Source organism: Poromitra crassiceps, assembly GCF_964638095.1.
Source record: "Poromitra crassiceps genome assembly, chromosome: 28".
NCBI lineage: Eukaryota > Metazoa > Chordata > Actinopteri > Beryciformes > Melamphaidae > Poromitra > Poromitra crassiceps.
This window is the reverse complement of record NC_139651.1, coordinates 16,599,808-16,613,712: the sequence shown is the minus strand read 5'-3', so window position 1 is coordinate 16,613,712 and position 13,905 is coordinate 16,599,808. Positions and strand designations below refer to the sequence as shown.

At 41.9% G+C, this 13,905-nt stretch overlaps 1 long non-coding RNA gene across 1 annotated transcript; it reads left to right on the top strand.

The window, feature by feature from the left end:
* Nucleotides 1-2,399: 2,399 nt before the first annotated feature.
* On the top strand, nucleotides 2,400-3,055 carry LOC310799680. The gene is made up of 3 exons (XR_014553822.1): nucleotides 2,400-2,441; nucleotides 2,599-2,753; nucleotides 2,861-3,055. It is a non-coding gene; the product is annotated as an uncharacterized lncRNA (long non-coding RNA).
* The last annotated feature ends 10,850 nt before the right edge of the window (nucleotides 3,056-13,905 follow it).

The window sequence follows — 13,905 nt, the reverse complement described above, 5'->3', positions numbered from 1 at the left end:
AGCACAAACGTAAATATGCATTCTGGCTCTAAGGACGCTGGATTGAGCCAAAACAAGCTGAATGCCAATCAGGTTCATGGCTGTAATCTGTGTTGGCTGTAATTTAAATTTAAATATTCTATTGGCATGAAAGGTACGAGCAAAACACTTTCATGGCAAGACCCACCCTGCGTAGCATTCATTGCGAAAGATTGCGCAGTGCATTCTGGGATTGTTTCCCGCCATATTGATTGATTTCCAACCGTAAATCGTAACCGGAGCAGGCCAAAATCCCATAGTCTGACATTGTAGCGCTAAGCTATTAGCAGTGAGGGCTACCACAGTTTGTACTGCACACAAATTGAAAATAAAGTCATGTGCGTTCTAGTTTTAATATAGGCAATATGGCAAATGGCCTAAAAAGTTGGTGTTGTAGAATGGATGTATTGATTAATTCCATCCTACATCAGTTGGCCTATCCCTTTAACTAAGCTGGCCTACATACATCACAGATCTTTTTGCTTCCTCCGTGCAAGGGAGAGATGCACATTCAGCTGTATGGAAAAATAAAAAAGGTGAACAGAGCGAGTGGGAGGGGTAACCGTTTCCATCATGGACTAGTATTCAGAGTTCAGACAGTGGCGACATCAAGGACATCAGCAGTTATCTTCTGTGTCTGACCAGTGACCGCAGGTGGATCCTGTTCCATTGAGATATCATAGAACAGACTAGAGCACCAGGCTTAGCTGTCGCAGAGCCAGGATCAGCAGATTGAGTTGTGTGTGTAGACTGTTCAGAGGCAGGATCAGCAGATTGAGTTGTGTGTGTAGACTGTTCAGAGGCTCTGTGTGAAGGAGTTTCCAGACCTTACAGCAAAGGTTTACAGCAAAGGCTATAATATAAACTGTCTATTGCCCTTTACAACCATCTCTGTGAGAGTGGATTCTCCACACCAGCATCCCTGCAAAATAAACACCGGGCCGGTTCTGCAGCAACAGGGTCCAGAAAATAAGATATTGCCTTTCCACTGTGTGCAGCCCACCACCACCACACCCAGAAACCACACGAAACAAAACAGAACTTTTCCCCGGTCCGGTCCCCAGGTTGCCTCTTAGTTCACACTGGTTCCCTGCATTCAGCTCTCCAGTGAACACAGACCCTATACTACTCAGCATGTTTTATGTGAACACTCCAAAATAACTCAGACCCCTCTGAAGTGAACCAAACTCAGACCTCCTCGGCTGTACCTGTATCTTGGCTGTGTAGAGAGAGGTGTGGAGAGTGTTTACATGGCTGTATACCTGTATCTTGATTGTGTAGAGAGAGGTGTGGAGAGTGTTTACATGGCTGTATACCTGTATCTTGACTGTGTAGAGGTGTGGAGAGTGTTTACATGGCTGTATACCTGTATCTTGACTGTGTAGAGGTGTGGAGAGTGTTTACATGGCTGTATACCTGTATCTTGACTGTGTAGAGGTGTGGAGAGTGTTTACATGGCTGTATACCTGTATCTTGACTGTGTAGAGGTGTGGAGAGTGTTTACATGGCTGTATACCTGTATCTTGACTGTGTAGAGAGAGGTGTGGAGAGTGTTTACATGGCTGTATACCTGTATCTTGATTGTGTAGAGAGAGGTGTGGAGAGTGTTTACATGGCTGTATACCTGTATCTTGACTGTGTAGAGGTGTGGAGAGTGTTTACATGGCTGTATACCTGTATCTTGACTGTGTAGAGGTGTGGAGAGTGTTTACATGGCTGTATACCTGTATCTTGATTGTGTAGAGGTGTGGAGAGTGTTTACATGGCTGTATACCTGTATCTTGACTGTGTAGAGAGAGGTGTGGAGAGTGTTTACATGGCTGTATACTAGGGATGGGTACCGAACTCGGTACTTTTACAGGCACCGACCGAAAGTGGGCGGTACTACCGAGTATCAGTTCACATGACATGAAACGGTACCTCATTTCGGTACTTTTTTTTTTTCTATTATAATTTAAAAATGTCGGTACTTGAACGCATCTCAGTGATACAAAGACAGCGAGCGAGATAGAAATTCCGACGCAAACTTGAAGGCAACACACACGAGGGTGGGTTACGTCATCACGTCACTGCCAAAACAAGCTGAAGAGAAGAAGATGGCCTCTCGCTTGCGGTCCAAAGTGTGGCACTGGCTACACTTCACAAAGATAGACTCAGACAACGCTCGCTGTAACATTTGCGATGCGAAGTGCAAAGCTGGCCAGGGGAACACCTCTAACTTGAGGAAACACTTGGTCAAGCATAAAATCTTTTTAAATGCGGAAGACTGTAAAGTGTTCGATAGCCTGAGGGTGGACGCTGCAGCCCCACCAGCAGCAAAGCACCTACAGCCAGCAGCTCCTCTGCTTCGTTAGCTGAAACGGACAGCGACAACGACAAAACTTCAAGTGTCGCAAGTGAGGCGTCGACTTCTTCAACATCAGGTAACGTCATTTAATTAGCTAACGTTAGCTGGATAGTTGTAGCTTATAGCTTAGCATGTTTAGTAGCGTAACTAGCGTTGCTAACGTTATTATTATCCTCAGTTCGTGTCACCGTGAGACGTGTTATTCAACGTTACACTCTTGCTTTCTTTGCTAGGCCACCGTGTGAGAGTCGCACAGGAGACACCCTTCACCCTGGCGAAGAAAGCAGCTTTACCCCGGCAGAAAGTAAATGAGTGCCACAGGGCCAGTGACTGCCTTCATTGTAAAAGGCATGTTGCCCTTCGCAACGGTGGAGTCTCCATGGTTCAGGTAAATTATTTATTTATGTATAAATGGGTGATAATGTGTGTGTGTGTGTGATATTCATAGAGTAAGCTAAGTTACTAACAATAGTTATTTTTATTGTCTATATATAGGGAGATGACAGGGACCCTGAACCCAAAATACTCCCCTCCCTCCAGAGACCTTCTCACAAACACACTTATTCCAGCTTGGTGTCGTGTTGAGAAGAAGAATGTGAAGGAGGAACTCAGGGCAGTTGACCATATTGCAGTGACCGCTGATGGATGGAGCAGACCATTACCTTGCACAAGTAAACTCTTGGTTTGGGAGGGAAGAGGGAGGGAGGGAGGGAGGGAGGGGTTTTATTTTGTTGGGTGCTGCTGCTAAACAAAAAAAAATCTAAATAAAGAACAATGTTGAAATTGAGAAGTTTGGACTTATTTGTTTTAGAAACTGTACATTTTTGTTGTAGCAATTTTTTTTTTTTTTTTTTTTTTTACTCAAAAAAGTATTGAAAAAGGTACCGTTTTTGGTACCGTACCGAATTCCAGGTACCGGTACCGTACCGGTATCGATTCAAATGTGAACGGTACCCAACCCTACTGTATACCTGTATCTTGACTGTGTAGAGGTGTGGAGAGTGTTTACATGGCTGTATACCTGTATCTTGACTGTGTGAGGAGAGGTGTGGAGAGTGTTTACATGGCTGTATACCTGTATCTTGACTGTGTAGAGATGTGGAGAGTGTTTACATGGCTGTATACCTGTATCTTGAGTGACTGTGTAGAGGTGTGGAGAGTGTTTACATGGCTGTATACATGTATCTTGACTGTGTAGAGGTGTGGAGAGTGTTTACATGGCTGTATACCTGTATCTTGAGTGACTGTGTAGAGGTGTGGAGAGTGTTTACATGGCTGTATACCTGTATCTTGAGTGACTGTGTAGAGGTGTGGAGAGTGTTTACATGGCTGTATACCTGTATCTTGAGTGACTGTGTAGAGGTGTGGAGAGTGTTTACATGGCTGTATACCTGTATCTTGACTGTGTGAGGAGAGGTGTGGAGAGTGTTTACATGGCTGTATACCTGTATCTTGACTGTGTAGAGGTGTGGAGAGTGTTTACATGGCTGTATACCTGTATCTTGAGTGACTGTGTAGAGGTGTGGAGAGTGTTTACATGGCTGTATACCTGTATCTTGAGTGACTGTGTAGAGGTGTGGAGAGTGTTTACATGGCTGTATACCTGTATCTTGACTGTGTAGAGAGAGGTGTGGAGAGTGTTTACATGGCTGTATACCTGTATCTTGACTGTGTAGAGGTGTGGAGAGTGTTTACATGGCTGTATATCTGTATCTTGGCTGTGTAGAGGTGTGCAGAGTGTTTACATGACTGTATACCTGTATCTTGACTGTGTAGAGAGAGGTGTGGAGAGTGTTTACATGGCTGTATACCTGTATCTTGGCTGTGTAGAGAGAGGTGTGGAGAGTGTTTACATGGCTGTATACCTGTATCTTGACTGTGTAGAGAGAGGTGTGGAGAGTGTTTACATGGCTGTATATCTGCACTTATTCAGTTTGCATTCATTTTTTGTGATCTAAGTCAAAATCAAGCCTGTGTTTCCTCGCTCCATCCCTTCAGTATCATGTGCAGCTTCTATACAATAGTTTCTACTCATTTCCTCCTCACCTCTCTAGAAGTGGGACTTTTTATTCGACTATATTTAGCCTGGGTGCTGCTCACAGGAAGCTGTTTGAACAGGAAACACTCATTGTGGCAGTTAAGATATTTGTTATAGTTCTAATTGTTGTAAGACACATAAACTACATGGCATTGTAAATCTGCACTTCATTTGAAATCTATGCATCCATGCATTCATAAAGAAATATGAAATCATAAATGAATCAATCTATTTAGAGGTGATGTCATTTTGCACAATCAAGTGAGACTTCTGTTCAAGTTGCACATGCTCAGAATGCAGTTTTTGCACACTATGCTAAAACTGACTTTTCATAAAAGCATAGGTTGATCAAATGAAGACTGGTTGTTCTCATATGGTTTCAGAACTGATTCACATCCTCATGTCAGCATGGCCATTTTGGCTAATTAGTTTTTGAGTGTAAAAGACCAAGCTGTGAGCAAACTGAATCAACTGTTGATGGTTTAGCATCCAGTAATATGGTGGTGCACTGCACAGGAATTTTAGGCAATCATAGCGTGTTTCTAAAAACATTGTATCTCTCAATCCACACAGAATAATTTGGCAAAATACATTTTATTTATATAGCACTTCTGATTTTGTTTCTGTTAAAAGCAGAGTTTGCAAATGTACTTTATCATAAGGCAAAAATGAAAGAATTGTAATGAGTTAGAAATTGGGAAGCACATTGTAAAGGTAATTAAAAATAAAAACACGACAAGAAAATTACACTGTAAAAACATGCAAAACTACAGAAGGTTGATGGAAGTGTGAGACATGATTTGAAAGATCATATTGAAGTACTGTAGCTTATCTAAGTTCCTAACTAACTAACTAAAATCACTTTAAGTCTTGAGTCGAGACTGAAGAAAAGAGGAGCTGTTAAATCTACACTTCTACTGAATGATTAACAAATACTGATCCTGGTCCCAACAGACATTCTTGTTCTGAAGCTCTGAGACAAAGATGACAAAGTGCTTTACAAACAATAAAACACAATCTCTTAAAAGGAGCATTTCACGTTCTCTGTGTGAATGACAATGACAGACTTGGTGTGAGGTGTAAAGTCACAATATGTTTTCATTTGAGATGACACAATGTTAGAAGTCAATCACTTTTTCACAGATCCAGTAGGACAATAAGTCACAACTGTCATCATTCCAGCTGTTTACTTCTTGAGACGAATAAGTGCGAACACAGTCCTCTTTTTGCTTATAGTCATCGGGCTGGCCTCTCTTCCAGAACCTGTTTAAAAAAGAAAAGAGTCAACTGTACTTGATGGAAAATAAGAAGCACGATGCATCATCAGGCCAACCTGTTGACTGACTGGTAAGACTGAAGAATGGATGTCTTACCCTGTGCTGCTCAGACGTGTCCCATCCACCCATTTCCAGGTTCCCTCCTCATCTCTGTCACTCAAACCAATCCAGATGTCCTTGTTCAAGGAATGGATGAATTTCTGTTGAATTGTTTAAAAGACAAATGACATCAACACACACTTATGAAGCACTGTGGAGAGTAACAGAACTAAACACAAGAGATTCTAAAGAGATTTTTAAAATCAAACAGGAACTGGGGGGGGGGGGGTGTTTTGCCACTTTTCCCTTTACCTGTTCTTCTTCACTGTTTATGATGACCAGGTCTGCTCCTCTCTCTATACAGTCCTGCCTGCTGTCATCCCAGCTCTTTGCATCATTAGAGATGTAGTAAAAACTTTTGCTGAATGATCTACAGCTTCCATCTTTACAGAAATGCTCTGCAAGAGGAGAGGATGTTAAGAGTGAGCAGCAAATAAAAGCACAAATGCATTATGCACTCAAATATACGATACAAGCGCGCTCATGTAAATGCACACACGCACACGCACACACACACACACACACACGCACACACACACACACACACACACACGCCTGCGCACACACACACACACACATACACACACACACACACACACACGCACACACACACGCACACACACACACACACACACACACACACACACACACACGCAGAATAAGACAGACAGACTTTAGGTAGAAACACATATGCACATCATCAACACACACACACACACACACACACACACACACACACAGACACACACACACACACACACACACAGACACACACACACAGACGACATGCGCGCGCACACACACACACACACACACACACACACACACACACACACACACACACACACACACACAGACACACACACACACACACACACACACACACACACACAGACACACACACACACAGACGACATGCGCGCGCACACACACACACACACACACACAGACACACACACACACACACACACACACACACACACAGACACACACACACACACACACACACACACACACACACACACACACACACACACACACACACACACACACACACAGGCAGAATAAGACAGACTCACTGAGGGTCTTTCTGTTTTCAGCCCAGGTCTTGTTGAGGGTCTGCAGTTTGTAAGTTTCAGCTTTTGTATCTGCAGGAAATCCAAAACAGTGGTGGACTTTACTTAGAAACACATGTGCAAAATGGTTGCTGAAGAGAGTGCAAATATATTGTGTGATAGAGGAAGTGAATGCCTCACAGTGGACCACAACGCCTATGAGGGCAGCCAGTAGGAGAAGACACATCAGCAGCAGACACACTGTAGTCGGCCTGCAGGGCTTCATCATGGGCTGGATAACAACACCTGTAAGAACAAGACAGGCCAGGTAGAGGTTAGATTCTCTGCCCGAACCTGAGACCCGAATTTCCCCTCTATTCCCCTCCCAAGTCCAACCTCCGCAGTTTTGGTGACAGAGCCTTCTCCAGGGCAGCTCCCAAGCTCTGGAACCCCCCCCCCCCCCCCCCCCAGACATTAGAGAATCAGACTCCCTCACTGTCTTCCAATCCTGCCTCAAAACCCATCTCTTCTCCTCTGCCTTCTCTTAAGTTCCCCCTGCCTATCCCTGTGTGTCTGTGTCATGTTTGTCCATTGTCTGTTGCACCTTCGTCGCCCCCGCCTTTTTGGTGTTTAGTGTAAAGCGTCTTTGAGTCCTTGAAAAGCGCTATATAAATCCCATATTATTATTATTATTATTATTATTATTATTATTATTATTATTCCTCTGCCTTGGGTCGGCCCGGGCTCGTGGTCAGATATAATACAAATTTTATATTTGGTGTGATCATCAGAATCAGAATCAGAATCAGAATCAGCTTTATTGGCCAAGTATGCAAACACATACAAGGAATTGGGCTCCGGTTAGCTTTGCTCTCAAGTACACACAGAGTACACAAGTACACACGTATAGAGAAAAATAAAAAAGGAGAAAGAAGGTTACACATAGTCAAGGCATGAATACTTTGTAAAAAATACTTTGTAAAAATACTCTTTTTACAGTGACTGCTATATACAATGTGGTGACTGTGCTGTATACAATGTAGTAAAGTGGCTGTTTTTAAATATGAATATATTAGGGAGTGTACAGTCAAAGTATACGGTAGGTGTGCAACAACGTTTGTGAACAAGGTTTATACAGATATTGCATTTTTATATATGAATATATAATGTACAGTAGTGCAACAACGCTACGTAGGTTTGTAAACAAGGCTTATACAGGGATTGCATTTTAAATATGAGTATATAAGGGAATGTACAATAAATGTGTGCAGTAAAATGTGCAACACTAAACAACAAGTTTATAATGTTATAACAGTGTAACCTTTAAACCTTATGTATTCATACTGAACAGATAACATGGATATAGTTTAGAGATAAACAGCCAATTTTCTAAGAAGATTTTGGGTTTGGGATGGGCTCGGCCCATAAATGCAGCTAATGGGCCGGGCCTGGCTCAGACAGAACATGTATGGAATCGGGTCGGGTCGGGTGTGTGTGTTACTCACATAGCTGTTGATCTGGTGTGTTCTCTGTATTTGATGTGGGGTCAGGACAGCGATAGTTGTCTGCACTTTCATAAATGTCCACTATCCTCTCCTCGGCCTCGTCGCTCCCTCCAGCTGTGATTAAGGCCCTCTGTCTTAGATGCTCCTCTTCTTCCAGAGTATCTTCATTATCGTAGATGTGAACGTGCTCAGACATCTCCATCTTCTGTCTCAACTATCAGCTACTTGATATATCCACACTTGTTTTCAGTTTGCTGCTTTGTCCTTCATTCTAAACTACAACATATGTATGTGAAAGTAAAGCTTTGTGGTTTCCTTGCTCCACCCAGTATCATGCGTTTCTCGGCAGATAGGACAGTTTCTGATCACTTAGACATGAGTGTGTGTGTGTGTGCGTGTGTGTGGGGGGGTGGTGGTGTGTGGGGTGGGTGGGCGGGGGTGTAAGTGTGTGTGTGTGTGGGGGGGGGGGGGGCTGATCAGTCACCCAACTCACAAGAAGTGAATGGTTTCAACAGGAAATACTCAGTGGGAGGAAGCTTTATTTGCACAATAATGTGCAAATGTGTGTGTGTGCGTGCGTGTGTGTGTTTTGTGCAGCTAGAGAACGCTTATATGAGCAAAACCTGTGGTTTATATAGTATTTATTCTGTTCTGCAACTTTGCAGTAAATTGAAAAATAGCATTGTGTTTGCGACCTCAGTTCAAAACTCTTTCCTGAGTGTGCTGACGGCCCTGTTCTTTCTCTTTGCGGGTTTATAGAAATAAGCACTGAGTTTGTTCAAGGAGTTCCTGTTTTTTTGCGGTTTAAAGTATAAAGAGGCTAAGACTGATAACGAAAACACTCCGATTTGAGTTGGAGAGAAAAATATCATCACATGGGGTCTGCAGCTCTTATGTGGTCTAGATCAGTGGTTCTCAACTGGTGTAGCCTCAAGACCCACTATTTTCCTTGTCATGAAGTCGTGACCCAAATTTCAGATTTTTTTTTAAACCACTCAAATTTATTGCACAAAAAATAGCGCATTAATTTAATACACAATGCCTTCATGCACTGTTATAAACCTCAAGGCTCAAATGAACAAAAAAGTGCAACAGAAGTGCAACTAGGGCTAAAAACCAATTGAAATAAGTAGGGCTGTGGCGATTCACTTATCTCCCGATTCGATACTATCACGATTCTTGGGTGCCGATTCGATTTATATTGTGATTCTTAAGTATTGCGATTCGATATTACGATTTATTGCGATTTTTGTTTATTTTTTTCTTTTCTTTTTTCAGTTTGTTTGCTTTTTTACACTAGATTAGAACATGGGAAAAGTTGAATCATACACTAGAGACTGTATATTATATCATGAGTAGGGCTGGGCGATTTAGTTAAAAACAGGGGCGGACTGGGATCATAATTCAGGCCGGGCATTAGATACCAAGCAGGCCAGGCCGATATGGGCCGACGAGCGTGAAATTTGGGCCGTTTGAAGCCCAATTTGGGCCGTTTGAAGCCAGATTTGGGCCGTTTGAAGTCCAATTTTACAATGAGATGCACCCACTTTAACCCTGAAGTGTTATTACTTCAGACTAACTAATAAAGTAATAAAACCACTATTAAACCAGTAGGCGGCGTCTGGCCTGCTGTTCAGTGAGTGGCCTGACTGCAAGCACAATTTTTTTTTTTTTTTTTTTGTGCGATTATCGATTCTGGAATAAAATATCGATTAAAAAAATCGTGACATTAAAAATCGCGATACTTAGGTGAATCGATTTTTTCCCCCACCCCTAGAAATAAGGCAGACTTGAATTACAGGCCTATATGTTTTTAAATTTAAACAAGTCAAACTGGTCATGCTCAGAAAGTCTTATTTGAACTGTATGAAATATGAAATAAAAGGCAGACTTATCTTGAATTACATGCCTATATGTTTTTAAACAAGTTAATAATAATAATAATAATAATAATAATAAAACAAGTTAACCTGGTCATGCTAATCCAGTTTCAATAGTCTGAATTTAACTAATATGAAATAAAAAGGAATCACAGGCAGGCTATATGCTTTTTAGTTAAACTGGTCATAACTTTTAATTAAACTGGGGCCATGCTAATCCAGTTTCAATCATCTGAATTGAACTAAAATTAAATATGAAATGAAAAGGCAGACTTCTCTTGAATTACAGGCAGAGCATATGCTTCAGCTTGTTAAACAAGTAAAACTGGTCAGGCTAATCCAGTTTCAATAATCTGAATTTAACTCAAATGAAATGTGAAAAAAAAAAAAAAAAAATTGGCCAATGTCCACGACCCAATCAAAATGGCCCCACGACCCACCAGTTGAGAAACGCTGGTCTAGATCAAGTGTGGACCACATAGACGAGCTGATTACCATAGAGACACTGCATGAAATAGGCCATGCCCATCACGGGGGAAATTGGTCCGTTCACTCCCATTCACCAGCGTCATTTTCCTTGAATTAAACATAGTTAAAAGCTGTTGTGTGGTGGGGCTGCGCAGCCAACACATGTAAAAAATCGCCACGTATACAGCATGTTTACATGGCTGTATACCTGTATTTCGACTGTGTGAGGAGAGGTGTGGAGAGTGTTTACATGGCTGAATACCTGTATCTTGACTGTGTAGAGGTGTGGAGAGTGTTTACATGGCTGCATACCTGTATCTTGACTGTGTAGAGAGAGGTGTGGAGAGTGTTTACATGGCTGTATACCTGTATCTTGGCTGTGTAGAGGTGTGGAGAGTGTTTACATGGCTGTATACCTGTATCTTGACTGTGTAGAGGTGTGGAGAGTGTTTACATGGCTGTATACCTGTATCTTGGCTGTGTAGAGGTGTGGAGAGTGTTTACATGGCTGTATACCTGTATCTTGACTGTGTAGAGGTGTGGAGAGTGTTTACATGGCTGTATACCTGTATCTTGACTGTGTAGAGAGAGGTGTGGAGAGTGTTTACATGGCTGTATACCTGTATCTTGACTGTGTAGAGAGAGGTGTGGAGAGTGTTTACATGGCTGAATACCTGTATCTTGACTGTGTAGAGAGAGGTGTGGAGAGTGTTTACATGGCTGTATACCTGTATCTTGACTGTGTAGAGAGAGGTGTGGAGAGTGTTTACATGGCTGTATACCTGTATCTTGACTGTGTAGAGAGAGGTGTGGAGAGTGTTTACATGGCTGTATACCTGTATCTTGACTGTGTAGAGAGAGGTGTGGAGAGTGTTTACATGGCTGAATACCTGTATCTTGACTGTGTAGAGGTGTGGAGAGTGTTTACATGGCTGTATACCTGTATCTTGACTGTGTAGAGAGAGAGGTGTGGAGAGTGTTTACATGGCTGTATACCTGTATCTTGACTGTAGAGAGAGGTGTGGAGAGTGTTGCTGCTTGCTGGCCTATGAGCCGACGGCTACAGCTAAACCTAGAGAGTGCTGTAGGTATAAACCTAGAGAGTGCTGTAGGTATAAACCTAGAGAGTGCTGCTGTAGGTATAAACCTAGAGAGTGCTGTAGGTACAAACCTAGAGAGTGCTGTAGGTATAAACCTAGAGAGTGCTGCTGTAGGTATAAACCTAGAGAGTGCTGTAGGTATAAACCTAGAGAGTGCTGTAGGTATAAACCTAGAGAGTGCTGTAGGTATAAACCGAGAGAGTGCTGTAGGTATACACCTAGAGAGTACTGTAGGCTACAGCTAAACCTAGAGATTGCTGTATGTATAAACCTAGAGAGTGCTGTAGGTATAAACCTAGAGAGTGCTGTACTTATAAACCTAGAGAGTGATGTAGGTATAAACCTAGAGAGTGCTGTACTTATGAACCTAGAGAGTGCTGTACGTATAAACCTAGAGAGTGCTGTAGGTATAAACCTAGAGAGTGCTGTACTTATGAACCTAGAGAGTGCTGTACGTATATACCTAGAGAGTGCTGTAGGTATGAACCTAGAGAGTGCTGTAGGTATAAACCTAGAGAGTGCTGTAGGTATAAACCTAGAGAGTGCTGTAGGTATAAACCTAGAGAGTGCTGCAGGTATAAACCTAGAGAGTGCTGTAGGTATAAACCTAGAGAGTGCTGCAGGTATAAACCTAGAGAGTGCTGTAGGTATAAACCTAGAGAGTGCTGTAGGTATAAACCTAGAGAGTGCTGTAGGTATGAACCTAGAGAGTGCTGTAGGTATAAACCTAGAGAGTGCTGTAGGTATAAACCTAGAGAGTGCTGCTGTAGGTATTTTAGGCTGCGTTGAAATTAGCTCATCTATCTGTCACTGCAGCAGGACACGCTGGAGCTGAATGAGACATGTGACACAGCAACAATGTTTATGTGTTTATGGCTTCTTAGCCTTATCAATGGTAAGAATATTAGCACGGATTGTTTTCCTCAATATATGTGAACAACAGCACAGGACACTTCTCTCAGTCTGTCTCATTATACGGCAGTAGCCATTGTAGTCTTGTTGTGTGCTTTCATCTCTCCTGCATTAGTATGTCAGACTACGTTCATGAACGTTGCACAGGAGAAGCTAATTAATAAACCCTAGCCTGGCACAGCTGTCCAATTAACCGGCCATTCTCTCTAGATTGTAGCTGGAAACCGAGCACAAATAATTTTCTTTTCCTTTTGAAGATGCTGCCGTGTAGCAGAGGTTCAGCAAACTCACACCTGCGTACATGTGACCCTTAACACATGTTGAAATACTCTGTTGCTATTTGCTAGCATACTTTGGTCGATGCATTTTTAGTTTGGACACAGTGTTGGACCGCTCTCCCACGCTAACCACCCGGATTTAGCAGTGGTGTGCCAACACAGCAAGCTAATTGCCACTACTGCCAGAGGAAATAGGAAGTTAAAATGACTAATAATAATAATAATTTCACCTTAGGTTCACTCTAAAACAAAACAAAAGTAACTGTAATTGCAATGCTAAAATAAAGTTTTTTATTGTGATAAAATATCAAAACAATAAAATGAAAAGTTCGAATTGCAGTGCAGCCTGTGCTAGAACTAGTGGGGCCAGAACTGGGACAGATGTGGAACCAGAGCCTAACACTACTGTCAAATGAGCTACTGGTCAGGACAAATCTTTAATCAACCACTTCTCATTTGCATATTGTCAAGGCGAGGTTTAGCTTGATGTATTTTTATATATATTTATATTTTATATAACTATTCTGGTTCATTCGTTTAAATCTCGTCTATTTTGGATTTCTTCTCAGAGCTCACTTATAACTTAGCCCAGTCATGAACACTTTGAACCAATGAATGAGTTCATGTAGCATTATTAGATGGTACCGGCATCTATCTATCTATCTATCTATCTATCTATCTATCTATCTATCTATCTATCTATCTATCTATCTATCTAATATCTATCTATTTATCTATCTATCAATCAATCAATCAATATATCAAATTGAGTATGTGGCCTTTTTTTTTGTTTCAAGTTCTGTGTTCGGCCACAGCTCTGCCGTTTTACGTGCGATCGGGCTGAAACCTTCAGGGTGTGTAAAGGGCAGTTTTCAGATATACTTCTGATTTTGTAATGATACAAAGCTTGGTGAAAATCGGCAGAATG